This window comes from Scyliorhinus canicula, chromosome 10 (genome assembly GCF_902713615.1).
Source record: "Scyliorhinus canicula chromosome 10, sScyCan1.1, whole genome shotgun sequence".
NCBI lineage: Eukaryota > Metazoa > Chordata > Chondrichthyes > Carcharhiniformes > Scyliorhinidae > Scyliorhinus > Scyliorhinus canicula.
In genome coordinates, this window is record NC_052155.1 from 104,240,333 (window position 1) to 104,253,187 (window position 12,855).

Below are 12,855 nucleotides of genomic sequence, written 5' to 3' on the forward strand. Positions count from 1 at the left end.
CTCATGAAGAAAGTAAGGAGGTGTGGGATAGAGGGAAATTCGGCCAATTGGATAAGTAACTGGCTATCACATAGAAGACAGGATGGAAAATTTTCAGACTGGAGACCAGTTACCAGCGGTGTACCACAGGGATCATTGCTGGGTCCTCTGCTGTTTGTGATTTTTATTAATGACTTGGAGGAGGGGGCTTAAGGGTGGGTCAGTAAATTTGCTGATGACACCAAGATTGGTGGGGTGGTGGAGGGCTGTTGTAGGCTGCAAAGAGACGTTGATAGGTTGCAGAGCTGGGCTGAAAAATGGCAGATGGAATTTAACCCTGATAAGTGCGAGGTGATTCATTTTGGTAGGAAAAATTTGAATGTGGATTACAGGGTCAATGGTAGGGTTCTGAGGAATGTGGAAGAACAGAGAGATCTTGGGGTTCATGTCCACAGATCTCTGAAGGCTGCCACTCAAGTGGATAGAGCCATGAAGAAGACCTAGAGAGTGTAAGCATTTATTAACAAGGGGCTTGAGTTTAAGAGCCATGGGGTTATGCTGCAACTGTATATGACCATGGTGAGACCACATTTGGAGTATTGTGTGCAGTTCTGGTCACCTCACTATAGGAAGGATGTGGAAGCATTGGAAAGGGTGAAAAGGAGATTTACCAGGATGCTGCCTGGTTTGGAGGATAGGTTTTATGAGGAAAGGTTGAGGGAGCTAGGGCTTTCTCTTGGAGCGGAGGATGATGAGATGCGACTTAATAGAGGTTTATAAGATGATAAAGGGGATAGATAGAGTGGACGTTCAGAGACTATTTCCTCGGGTGGATGTAGCTGTTACAAGGGGGCATAATTATAAGATTCAGGGTGGGAGATATAGGAGGGATGTCTGAGGTAGGTTCTTTACTCAGAGAGTGGTTAGAGTGTGGAATGGACTGCCTGCTGTGATAGTGGAGTTGGACACTTTAGGAACATTCAAGCGGTTATTGGATAGGCACAAGGAGCAGACCAGAATGACAGGGAGTGGGATAGCTTGATCTTAGTTTTGGACAAGGCTCACAACATCGAGGGCCGAAGGGCCTGTTCTGTGCTATACTGTTCTATGTTCTATGTTCTATAATCACACTCCTGTCTAGTGCCTTGTAGATGGTGGATACAGGGAGAATGTGCAAGCTGCACACGGACAGTGACTCAGAGCCGGGATCGAACCTGGGACCTCGGTGCCGTGAGGCCCGTAGAATAGCCCTATCAGAAGGACAGGGCAGCAAATACCTGGAAACACCACCTCCTGTATGCTCCTCTCTATCCTGTTCTGGAAATATATCACTGAATCAAAATCCAGAACTCTCTTACTAACAGCACTGTGGGTGTACCTCAAGCACAGGGATTGTAGGGGTTCAAGAAAGCAACCTACCACTACCTTCTCAAATGCAATTAGGGTTGGGCAATAAATGCTGGCCCAGCCAACAGATCCCTTGAATGAATCAAAAAATACTTGAGTACAACTCATCTTGGGCAAGGATTTTAAAGGTAATTACTTTTGGACAATAAAGGTGTAGAGCAATATCAATAAAAGGGAAACTAGGAATTTATTGGACTTTGTTTCCCCCATTTTCTGGATGGATAACAGGAACAAAAAAAAAACAGGAACGGAGATTCAATTTGGGTGGTCAATTGCCCATGCTAGCACAGCATTGAATGCATATCTTATTTGTACTCTGTGCACTGGAGGTGTTGTTCGTGTCAGCAAAAAAGGGGCGAGATGCTACTTGAGTATGTTAACAAAGAGTCTGGGCGAGATTCTCCCATATGGGGAGAAATAGTAAGGCTGGCGTCAAATCCGGGCGGGTTTGACGCCAGCCCCCCCCCTTCCCGACCGGGAACCGATTCTGGTCCCCGGTCGGGGCTAGCAGCCCGACGCCGTAAGCTCCGGCATCACGGGCTTAACGATATTCGTTAAGCCCGCTTGCCGGAGTTAGCGCCGGCTGACGCGTCATATGAAGTCAGCCGCGCATGCGCGGATTGGAAGACTCCAACAAGTGCATGCGCGGATGACGTCATCGCGTATTTGCGCGAAACCTGCGCATGCGTGGGCCGGGATGCGAATGGATACTGCGGGGCGGCGGAAGGACAAATAGTGCACGGGCATCGGGCCCGCTGCCCGCGATCGGTGGGCACCGATTGCGGGCCCATGGCACACTTGGCACGGCCGTGGTACTGCCGTGCCAATCGGTGCCATGGTTATAAAATGCGAGTGTTTATGGCCGTTTTTACGAACGGCCAGACCAGGTGTGTTTGCCGTTCGTAAAAACAGCCGTAAAGGGCTGGGAACTCGGCCCATCTATCAGCTGTGAATCGCTGCCGGCCGTAAAAAAACGGCCGCAGCGATTCGTGTCGGGAGTTGGGCGTGGGGGGGGGGGGGGGGGGGAGAATAGCGGGAGGGCGTCGGAACAGCGTGGCCGTAAAATTTTACGAGCCACGCTATTCTACGCACTGTCGGGAGTGCGGAGAATCTCGCCCACTATTCTTTGTTTCAGGACTAATTCTTGGAATTTGTTTCCATTGGACCAGTCCCACTTGATCTATTGAAGGCTAAACTAGTCATCCTTAAAAGGGACCTCTAGTGAAAAGCACCAAAAAGATAAGTTTTTAAAAATCGGAACTATTAGAGTCTGAGCTTTATAGCACAGAAAGAGGCCCTTCAGCCCACCATGTCTGTGCCGACCATCAAGCACCTATCTATTCTAATCCCATTTTCCAATAGTTGGCCTGCTACGCTAAGCCATTTTAAGTGATCACCTAAATGCTTCTTAAATGTTGAGGGTCTCTGCCTCCACCACCCGTTGCGAGTTGCAGATTCTCACTACCGTCTCAGTGAAAAAGATTTTCCTCAAATCCCCTCTAAATCTCCTGCCCATTTCCTTAAATCTAGGCCCCTGGTTATTGACCCTTCTACTAAGAAGAAAAGTTTCTTCCTACATATGCTATCTATGTCCTTCTTAATTCTGTACACCTCAATCATTTTCCCCTGAGCCTTCTCTGCTCTAAGGTGAACAACCACAGCCCAACCAGCCCCAGCATATCCTGGTCAATCTCCTCTGCATCATTATTAAAGTGCAATCATATCCTTCCTATAGTGACCAGAACTGAACAGAGTACTCCAATTGTGGCCTAACGAGCGTTTTATACGACCCTCGGATCGCATATTGATCTTCTCCAGGTGGAGAAATTCCGAGAGGTCAGTGAGCCAGTCTGCAGCTGTGGGTGGTGCTGCCGATCATCAGCCGAGCAGGATTCTCCAGCGCGCGATTAGGGAAGCGAAAGCAAGGGCGTTGGCCCCCTTCCCCATGTGTAACTCTGGCTGCTCTGATACACCAAAGACTGCCACTATCGGGCATGGCTTCACCCTCACCCCCACAACCTTGGACCTTGTCTCGGAGAAGGCTGTCCAGACCCAGCAGGTTTGGGGCATGCCCAGAACATGTGGGTGTGGTTGGCTGGGCCCCTCTGGCACTGTTCACATTTGTCCTCCACCTCCGGGAAGAACCTGCCATTCGGGTTCTGGTCAGGTGCGCTCTGTGCACCACTTTGAGCTGCATTAGGCTTAGCCTTGCACAGGAGGAAGTGGAGCTCACCCTGCTCAGTGCTTCGCTCCAGAGACCCCATCCTACCTCTGTCACCAGTTCGTCCTCCCATTTTTGTCTGGTCTGATCCAGTGGTGTCTGAGCTCTGTCCAGTAACTGTCTGTATATTTTCCCACATAGTCCCCCCTCCTTGCTGCTTGTGCCTATCAGGTCCTCTAATAGTGTGGTTTCTGGGGCCTCGGTGTACCCTACTGTCTCTTTGCGGAGGAAGTACTTTATTTGGAGGTGTCTAATTTCCTGTCCTTTTGTTAGTTTCTTCGTCAGTTCGTCCAGTGTCTCCAGTCTGTGCCCTACATAAAAGTGCCTGTCAATGTGCCTCCCATCCCGCCTCCATATTTTGAAGGTGATTTCTAGCATGCCTGGGGGAATCTGTGATTGCCGCAGGTGAGGGCCATGGGGGTCATTTTAGTTAATCTGAAGTGCTGTCTGAATTGGGCCCATGTTCTCAGAGTGGCCGCTACCACTGGGCTTGTTGTGTATCTTGTTGAGGAGGATGGGAGTGCTGTTGCGGCCAGGGCCTGGAGGGTCATTCCTTTACAGGAGGCCTCCTCCATTTGTACCCAATCTGTGTCGGGTTCGTGCATCCATCCTCTCACTCATTCTGCCGTGGCTGACCAGTGGTAGTATTGTAGGCTCGGTAAAGCCAAGCCCCCTTTGATTTTCCTTCTTTGCAGTGTCGCCCCCCCCCACCCCCCACCCCCCCACCCCCAACCCCCCACCCCACCCCCCCACCCCCCACCCCCCCAACCCCCCACTCACCCACCCCACCCCCCCACCCCACCCCACCCCCCCACCCCACCACCCCCCCACACCCCCCCCCCCACCCCCACCCCACCACCCCACCCCACCACCCCACCACCCCCCCCCCCCACCACCCCCCCCCACCCCACCATAGATAAAAGAGATATCTAGCTGTGGCCTAACAATATTTTATACAGCTCCATCATAAACTCCCTGCTCTTATATTCCATAATATAGAACTGAATTGCCTCAATTGCCCCAAATAGATGGAACTTCTTGGACACTTCTGCTTGCACCCAAGCTAATTTCATACTTTGTTGGAGAAATATCTAGGGACACACAACAGGTGTCTGCAGCCGGCTGGTATCACCAAAATGAGACCTGAGGCTCAATTTCAATCAGGTCTTGGTTGACCTGTTCTGGCACAAAGATCATGCAGTATGCCGATTTCTTGCCAGCAGACCAGTACAAACCAATCCTACCCCACAGAATCCAGTGGTCAATATTATTATCTCAGTATGAATTCAGGACGGGAGTTGTTTGCTGAGCAGAAATACAAAATGAAAAAGAGATCAAAGAAAAACATATAAAGACCAGAATTCTGAGAATAAGCAGCAAATAATCGTGCTTTAATTTGTGCCCTGATTTCTAAGTAACAATTATCTTTCTTCCGTCAAAAATAGTTTCAGGCCCCATGCACAATAGGATTGGTCAGAAAATGAAGGATTAAGCAGAACAATCTGTGAAATTTTACCAACGTTGTAATTAAACTCAAATAGACCTTCCACGATTACCATTACAGCTTTTCTCCGATTACTAAAAGGACAACCACACTTGCATATTATGAATTGCATGTGAATCCAGCTTTTAGTTAAATGAGCATCTTGCAAATAAATATTTTTTGATAAGTCTAAAGGCATTGAAAATTCCTAACCATCTATATTCATCAGTTGTTGTTAATGTTCCATTTTTAGCTCTGGATTCCTGATAAGTGCCTATGTTCTTGCATAGGTTACACATTTTCAAGTACATTAACGTTCACAAGCTGAATTGCATCTTATTTTCAGCCTCACGCCCTACACGGTTGCTGCAGTAACCACCCAATTAGAGATCTCTCTGCCTGATATGCATGTGGGACAGTAATAACATTTAAATAGCTTCTGAAGGAAGCATAATCAGGACATACTGTTCAGCGTTATGATTGGGGAGTGGGAATAACTAGCTTGTTTCCTTTAATGAGTATGAGAAGCACACAATCGACAATAGTACTGCAGTACAAGGCCCTGCTGAGCGCTGGTTGATCTCACTACTTGCCAATTGTAATGGTGCATCTTTCACCTTTGCAATGTCACGTGCCAATAACCCAATTAATTTGAAATGTAATCATGTGTAAGGGCTGCAGTGAGACTCCGAGACAGTAATAATCCTTTTTCTTAACCAACAGAACATTGCTGTTCTGACTGCTGGGATTGTATCAAGGACTGAGCAAAGTAAAATAAATAAAATAACTGTGAGTAAATACATGTTAATAAATGGAAAATCCTTTTGGTCAAGGTGACCCATTTCCAGTATACACCCAAGGTTGGGGATAAATTTGACCTTCATTATTCAACAAGATTTAGCATTTTCAGGAAAGGAGGGGAAAGATTGAACTGAAAAGCAGAAATAAAATATTTGGAGAGGAGGGAAAATCCAAACTCTTTTGTTTAATTATAGATTTCCTTCTGCACCCACTGACGGTCCAACAAAGGGGATTTTATGCGCTGAACAGAATTTGCATTGAAACAAGTTTGAATTTGATTTGGGTAAGTGTGCATAGGTGCAATATTTAGCATCCTGGGAATGACTAGGTTGTGGGTACAACTGATGATTGCCCAAAGCACTTGAATCTAGAGCATATTGTAAATATTGGTGGCAGAAGGTTGTTAACTTTTAAGTTTAAGAATATTACCCTTTGATAATTTGCTGCTTATCAAGGAAGAGGTTTTCTAATTTCACATCAGGTAACACTAAAACCCCACCCTGACAATATCCAGAATGGCAGGATTTTTAACGCACAGAAGGACGCCAATTCGGCCCATCATGTCTGTACTGGCTGTCTGAATGGCAATGCACTTAGTCCCATTCCCCTACCTTCTACTCATATCCTGAATGTCCTTGATTTTAACTGTCCCCATTTGCCTGTCAGATAGGAAAGGGTAGGATAAAAGGGTTAATATCCCAGACATGATCATTACTGAGCCCGACCCACCATATTCCAAGCCACCATTATATTAGCTGATCAGCAAGCATATTGTTTGACCTGTCCCCTACTGTAGAGAGGTAGGTGGAAGGATTCTGAAGATCAATAGCTACTTTATGGAGACAGGGGGCTCGATCCAGTTGCCACACTGCTGCTGAAAGTCAGCACGCCGCGGTGCACTGTAGCTGATAAAAGCCTGGAGACCCCGCTCCTGGGATCTACCTGGTTCGCAGTGCCTTGCAAGATCTAACGCGATCTCATGAGATGTTGCGATCTAAATCTTGGCCATTGTGAGCGGGATCACTTTTTGGCAAATCTGCATATTAAAGCGAGACAACTAGTCTCACTTTAATGTGCAGATTCCAGAGGTACCTGAGGCTTTGGGATTTCTCCCCTTTGCCTTGCAGATCTTGGCCAGGATTCCCCCCTGGGGCCAGATTGCTCCACACCCCCCCCCCCCCCCCAAGGACCCCGGAGCCTGCTCGCACTGCCTGGTCCCGCCGGTAAGGTAGGTTGTTTGATCCATGCCGGCAGGACCAGCATGACAGTGGTGGGACTTCGGCCCATCGCAGGCCGGAGAATGGCCGGGGGGCACCCTGCCCTGCTTCCCCCCCCCCCCCCCCCCGCCCCCCCGCCCCCGAATCTCTGTTGCTGGACACTTCGGGACACGGTGGGGGTGGGATTGACGCCGGCCCCTGGCAATTCTCTGATGGGGTGGGGTGAGGCACCCTGCCCCACCCCACCCCTTGAACCAGACAGAATGGGGTTTCCCAGCGGACTGGAGGCCCCTGGCTGCGTGCTCTTTGGGCAGGGTGGTGTGATAGCACTGCTGCACCTGGGCACCCTGGCAGTGCTGCAGCCTGGCACTGCCAAAGTGCTAAGCTGGCATTTTGTGCACATGCATGATTGGACTGGCAGTGCCCTGTGTGGGGGTGTTGCAGCGGGGTCTGGGGACCCTCCCATAGAGCTTTCAGGCTGGGGAAGAGGGGTCGTGGGTTGTTCTGTGTGCTTTGGAGATCGTGATTCTCTAACTGTGACGGCTATCAGGAATTAACCACTCCAAACTTGACCCTGTTCCACTATGTTGGTAATGAGGAAACCTACCAGGTACTTGCTTAAATATTCATATGAAGACCCAATGACATCATCAGGACAGACTACCTTTTGGCAGTGGGCAACCTCAGCCACACAACTTTCTGCTGCTTCTCGTTGACGTCCATTCCAAAATACATCTGGGAAAACCAATGAGTCGTGAGGGCCAAGAGTTCAAATTGTTTAAACTTCAGTTTGGAGCAACCGGTGCCATTTCCCCTCACTACCCACCTGTTCAGAGTAAAATTGGGGCCTATTACTTTCTTAAAGGGTTGTGAAAAGATAAGCAATCCTCGACTATTGTTTTCATTTCTTATAACATCATAAACCTAATGTGTTTTCATGAAGCAAATGTCTTTCATTAAAAAACTCTTGAACACTTGAATTTGTTTAAAAACTCCCATCTGTCATGTCTTATAACAATCTCCAAACTCTACAATCCCACCCCCACCCCTATCATCAGTTGATTGAAACACAGCATATGTTGTTGCATTTAATATCCTGATCTTACATTGATGTAAGTGTCTGTGTGATATTAGTGGTTTATTGCTAGATCTATATGTGCAGGGAAAACTTGTGCAACTGACTTTTTCCAACTATTCCCTTTTATTATAATGAAGTTCTGCCTTGAATGTTCAAATGTATTTGGATTTTTTTTTTTAAACTGGACAAAAGTTTCCCTAGTCAATTATAGTTTCACTGGAGGAATGATTTTACTTGATTGCTTCTTACTGCTGCTTTAAAGTCAAGAACTGTTTAAATAATTTTAGCTTGTGATGTTGTCATAGTTACCCTTAGATAAAGAATACACATTTATTTAATCAGTGACATGTCCACACCACCAATCCTCTGAGAAAAATCATCAGAATTCCATATTCACTTACAATTCCACCTTACAAAAAACCCTTTTCTAATTATTAGTAAACAGCAGGTTACCTTGGATATCTGTGAGTTACACAACTGGCATGCTGCAATGCGCTATTTTACTCAGTGGGGATCATGGGTATTTAAATGCATCAAAATAGAACACAACCGATGAACCAATGGGAGCACACCTGCAGTATTGCTGCTGAGCCCCTTGTTGAGGTGCTAATGATGGCTTTAATGAACTGAGATTTTAAAACAACTTTGTGAATGCTGCTTTGTAGCACACATGCCTCTAGTGACTTTTATACTGATTGGCTTAGCTGAAGGTATAGGAAACATAATGTAGTCAGAAGACCTGACATTCACTCAGCCCCTTAAAAACAGCACTTCTACCTTATTCCAAATAAAGTATTTTAGCCCTCTATTGAAATTATTATTTACGGAACGACTCTTTGCGATCTGTGCGATGAGACTTATCGTTAGCTCCGCTATATTGATAGGATGTTGAACAGGGATACTTTTTTTCAAAATGGAGGAACAAATTACCTCACATACTTCATGGTTGGTTAGCATTGCTGCCTCACAGCACCTGGGTTCAATTCTGGCCTTGGATGACTGTGTGTGTGTGTGTGTGTGTGTGTGTGTGGAGTTTTCACTTTCTCCCTGTTTCTGCGTGGGTTTCCTCCGGGTGCTGCGGTTACCTCCCAGTCCAAAGAAGTGAAGGCTCAGTGATGTTGCGGGGGTAGGTGGTGAAGTGGGCCCAAGTGGGGTGCTCTCTTGGAGGTTTGGGGCAGACTCAATGGGCCGAATGCCTCCTCCTAAAAGAAAGTTAGTGATACAAGTTTTCACATGGCATTTCAGAGAATATATCATTCAGTTGTACTTTTTCCAGCACCCCACCATGGAATTTCCTGCAGCAGGGCCAGCAAGCCATTGAAATCTCCATTCACAGGCGGCACGGTGGTGCAGTGGTTAGCACTGCTGCCTCACGGCGCCGAGGACCTGGGTTCGATCCCAGGCCTGGGTCACTGTTCATGTGGAGTTTGCACATTCTCCCCGGGTCTGTGTAGGTTTCACCCCCACCAACCAAATATGTGCCGTGTAGGTGAATTGGGCACACTTCATTGCCTCGTAATTGGAAAAAAAATGAATTGTGCACTTTAAATTAAAAATCAAAATCTCAATTCACATCAGCAGGAATGGGAGATCCCACCGGTCTGAAGGGCTGATGTGAAATCCTCTGGTCTATCTTCAAAGCTTGGAGCCTCAATTTTCTGACTGCCATTAATATAATGCCATTTGGAAAATTTAGTCTTGGCACGTGGGGCGCGATTCTCTGCTCCCCACGCCGGGTGGGAGAATCGCGGGAGGGCCAGACGACACATGACACGCCGCCCTGGCGCCCCCCGCGATTCTCCCACCCCCCGCTCGGATGAATCGCCGCTCGCCATTTTTCACGGCGACCGCCGATTCTCCGGCCCGGATGGGCCAAGCGGCCTGACGTTCCCGACCGGTTCACGACGGCGGCAACCACACCTGGTCGCTTCCGTCGTAAACATGGGGACCAAATGCTCGTTTGTGGCTTGTGGGGGGCGGAGAGGGGAGTGAGCACCACGGCCGTGCTCGGGAGAGGACTGGCCAGCGATTGGTGCCCACCGATCGTTGGGCCGGCGTCTCCAAGCGACGCACTCTTTCCCCTCTGCCGCCCAGCAAGATCAAGCCGCCACGTCTTGCGGGGCAGCGGAGGGGAAGACGGCAACCGCGCATGTGCGGGGTGGAGCCGTCAGACGTCGTGAATTATTATTAATTAATGAAGAGCCATTGCATCCTCATCCAGATGACCAGTCTCAAGTCAATGTTTTGTTGTCCAAACACTTGACGAGGCCATGAATTAAAACAATGTCCCGTTACTTGCAGGAACTACAACCGGTGAGCCTTTTGCTGTCAACCAAACTCTCGGCTATACTCGACAGCATCTTGGAGGAGATTTCAGAGGAGGATACGGATGACGTGTCACGGCTATCACCCGTACCATCCACCATGGTAGAGATAAGCACCTCGGTGGGCGAACTTAGCAGACAGGCTTCTGGGCCACTATCTGGTGAGCAGCATACTGCTTCTGATGCACATCAGGTGGAGACAAGAACATCCCAAGGATAGGACAGTCGGAGGTCTGCTGTATCCCAGAACTCAGCTGTACCCCAGCCAGGTAACGCGCCTCTCAATACGTACGTTCTCAGCTACTTGAGATGGAAATTCAAAACCAAGAATACCAGGAGAGGTTATCAGATGTTGGAGCCATGACTAGAGAGCCCTGAAGTATGACTCAGTCCCTGAGGACCATGGCTGCGCGGTGGGGTTTGACATCATGGTGCAGACACTGGCAGACCTCCAGGACTGGCAGCGGAAAATGACGTTCAGGCTTCTGGAGCTCACTCCAGCTGCCCCTCTCCCAAGGAGTAACCCAGGGGCTCACAAGGACCCGAAGGGAGGAGGAAGCCCTGAAGCAAATTCTGAGGCCTTCCACTGAGGAGATCCTGGGAGTGACCAGCCCTTCTCAATCCTCTCTTCCTGATACTGTCAGATCTCAGGGGCAGCGGGTAGAACAGGGTGACATGGCAACATCAATGCCACCCGAACGTAGACCTCATGGATACATTTGTAGGTGGGTAACTTAATTGCCACACAGGTCACCTACTGATCCCTGGAACGATCCCATGGTGTAAATGTTTAGGGCTACTGTGACCTTCATGGCCACAGGGAGCGGGCACCCTCCTCCTCCACGTCGTACCAAGTTGGCAAGAATGTGTCTCAGGTGCCATACCGTTGAGGCGGAGTGTCCTGTGGCACGTGTTATCCGACAGCTCCAGAAAGAATACCTGGGTCCTATATACCCTTGTTCTGTTTCTTCGCCTTCCAAGTCACCTGTTTGGCTTGTGCTGTATCCGGCCCTTGAGCCTGCCCTGCGTCCCCCTGATTCCTGGCACAGGGTTCCGTCTGGGTGTGACTCATCATTGCTGCTGGAGTTGATGCTCCTCCAGCACTGTGATGAGCACAATTGCCAACTCCAATGGCTCCATCCTGCGATCTCTCAGAAAGCTGAGGGATGAGAGACAGAGTGAGAGACAGAGAGAGAGACATAGAGAGAGCGACAGTCAGGTTGATATCCCAGCCATTAGACCCTCCCCTCACACTTTGGCCTCCTGGTCCTGGAAGCAGCCAATCCTACACCATATCTGGCAGCTAGTGCTCCTTCACATGTCCGCTGCCCTTCCAGCTTCATTGCTTGATTGACCCCAGTCAATGCCCTCACCCCTTCAGAGTCGCCTGTGGCCTCCCATCTGGTTGTCCTGTACCTTAATATGTACATTTTGACAACTGTTTCAATAGTCGCCCATCCCTCATGGGCAGGGTCAACTGGATGCTTATAGATACCTTGAAAGCTAATGGATTCTCTATACCAGGCACTGGGGTCCAACAATTACGCTTACACGTTCCCTCTTGATCCCTGCACCCAATCTTTTACCCTTGAAACATGAGTTTTCACACATTTCCTTAACTTTGAACTCTCTTGTGGGTTCAACAAAGTAAACTAAATGAAACAAATTAAGGGATAAATTAAAAGGGGTCGCCCCTTCAAGGGGCACTGCCCTGAACAAAAACAAAGATCAACTGAAACTTAAAAACATCAAATTAAAAGGCGATTAAAGGAGTTGACAGAGCACCCTAAACCCTGCTGTGGCCACCAGGCACGGAAGGCCTCAATAGTGCCAGTCAACACCACATCCTTGACTTTGAGAATGTGGGCAGCTGACATTTCTTTTTATAAATTTAGAGTACCCAATTAATTTTTTCCAATTAAAGGGGCAATTTAGCGTGGCCAATCCATCTCGCCTGCGCATTTTTGGGTTGTGGGGGGCGAAACCCACGCAAACACAGGGAGAATATGCAAACTCCACACAGACAGTGACCCAGAGCTGGGAGTCTCCGGAATTTTAGAGGGCACAATGGCTCTCCAAATCTGGAATAGGCAAGATTAAGAGTTCTTACTCGGGCTGCATCATCCCGAGTTCCCATTGCTGTCAGGCCTTTACACTTAAGACTGCTGGACAGTTACTCCATGAATTTTAAATTTCCTGCTCACCCAGGCCAGCAACACCCCCCCCCCCCCCCCCCCCCCCCACCCTTCGCCAACCCATGGCCTTCAGACTGGTCGCCATCCTGCTTTTTCATCCAACCAACCCTTTAGGTCGACCTCCTTCAGTCTCATCGCACACTTTCCCCC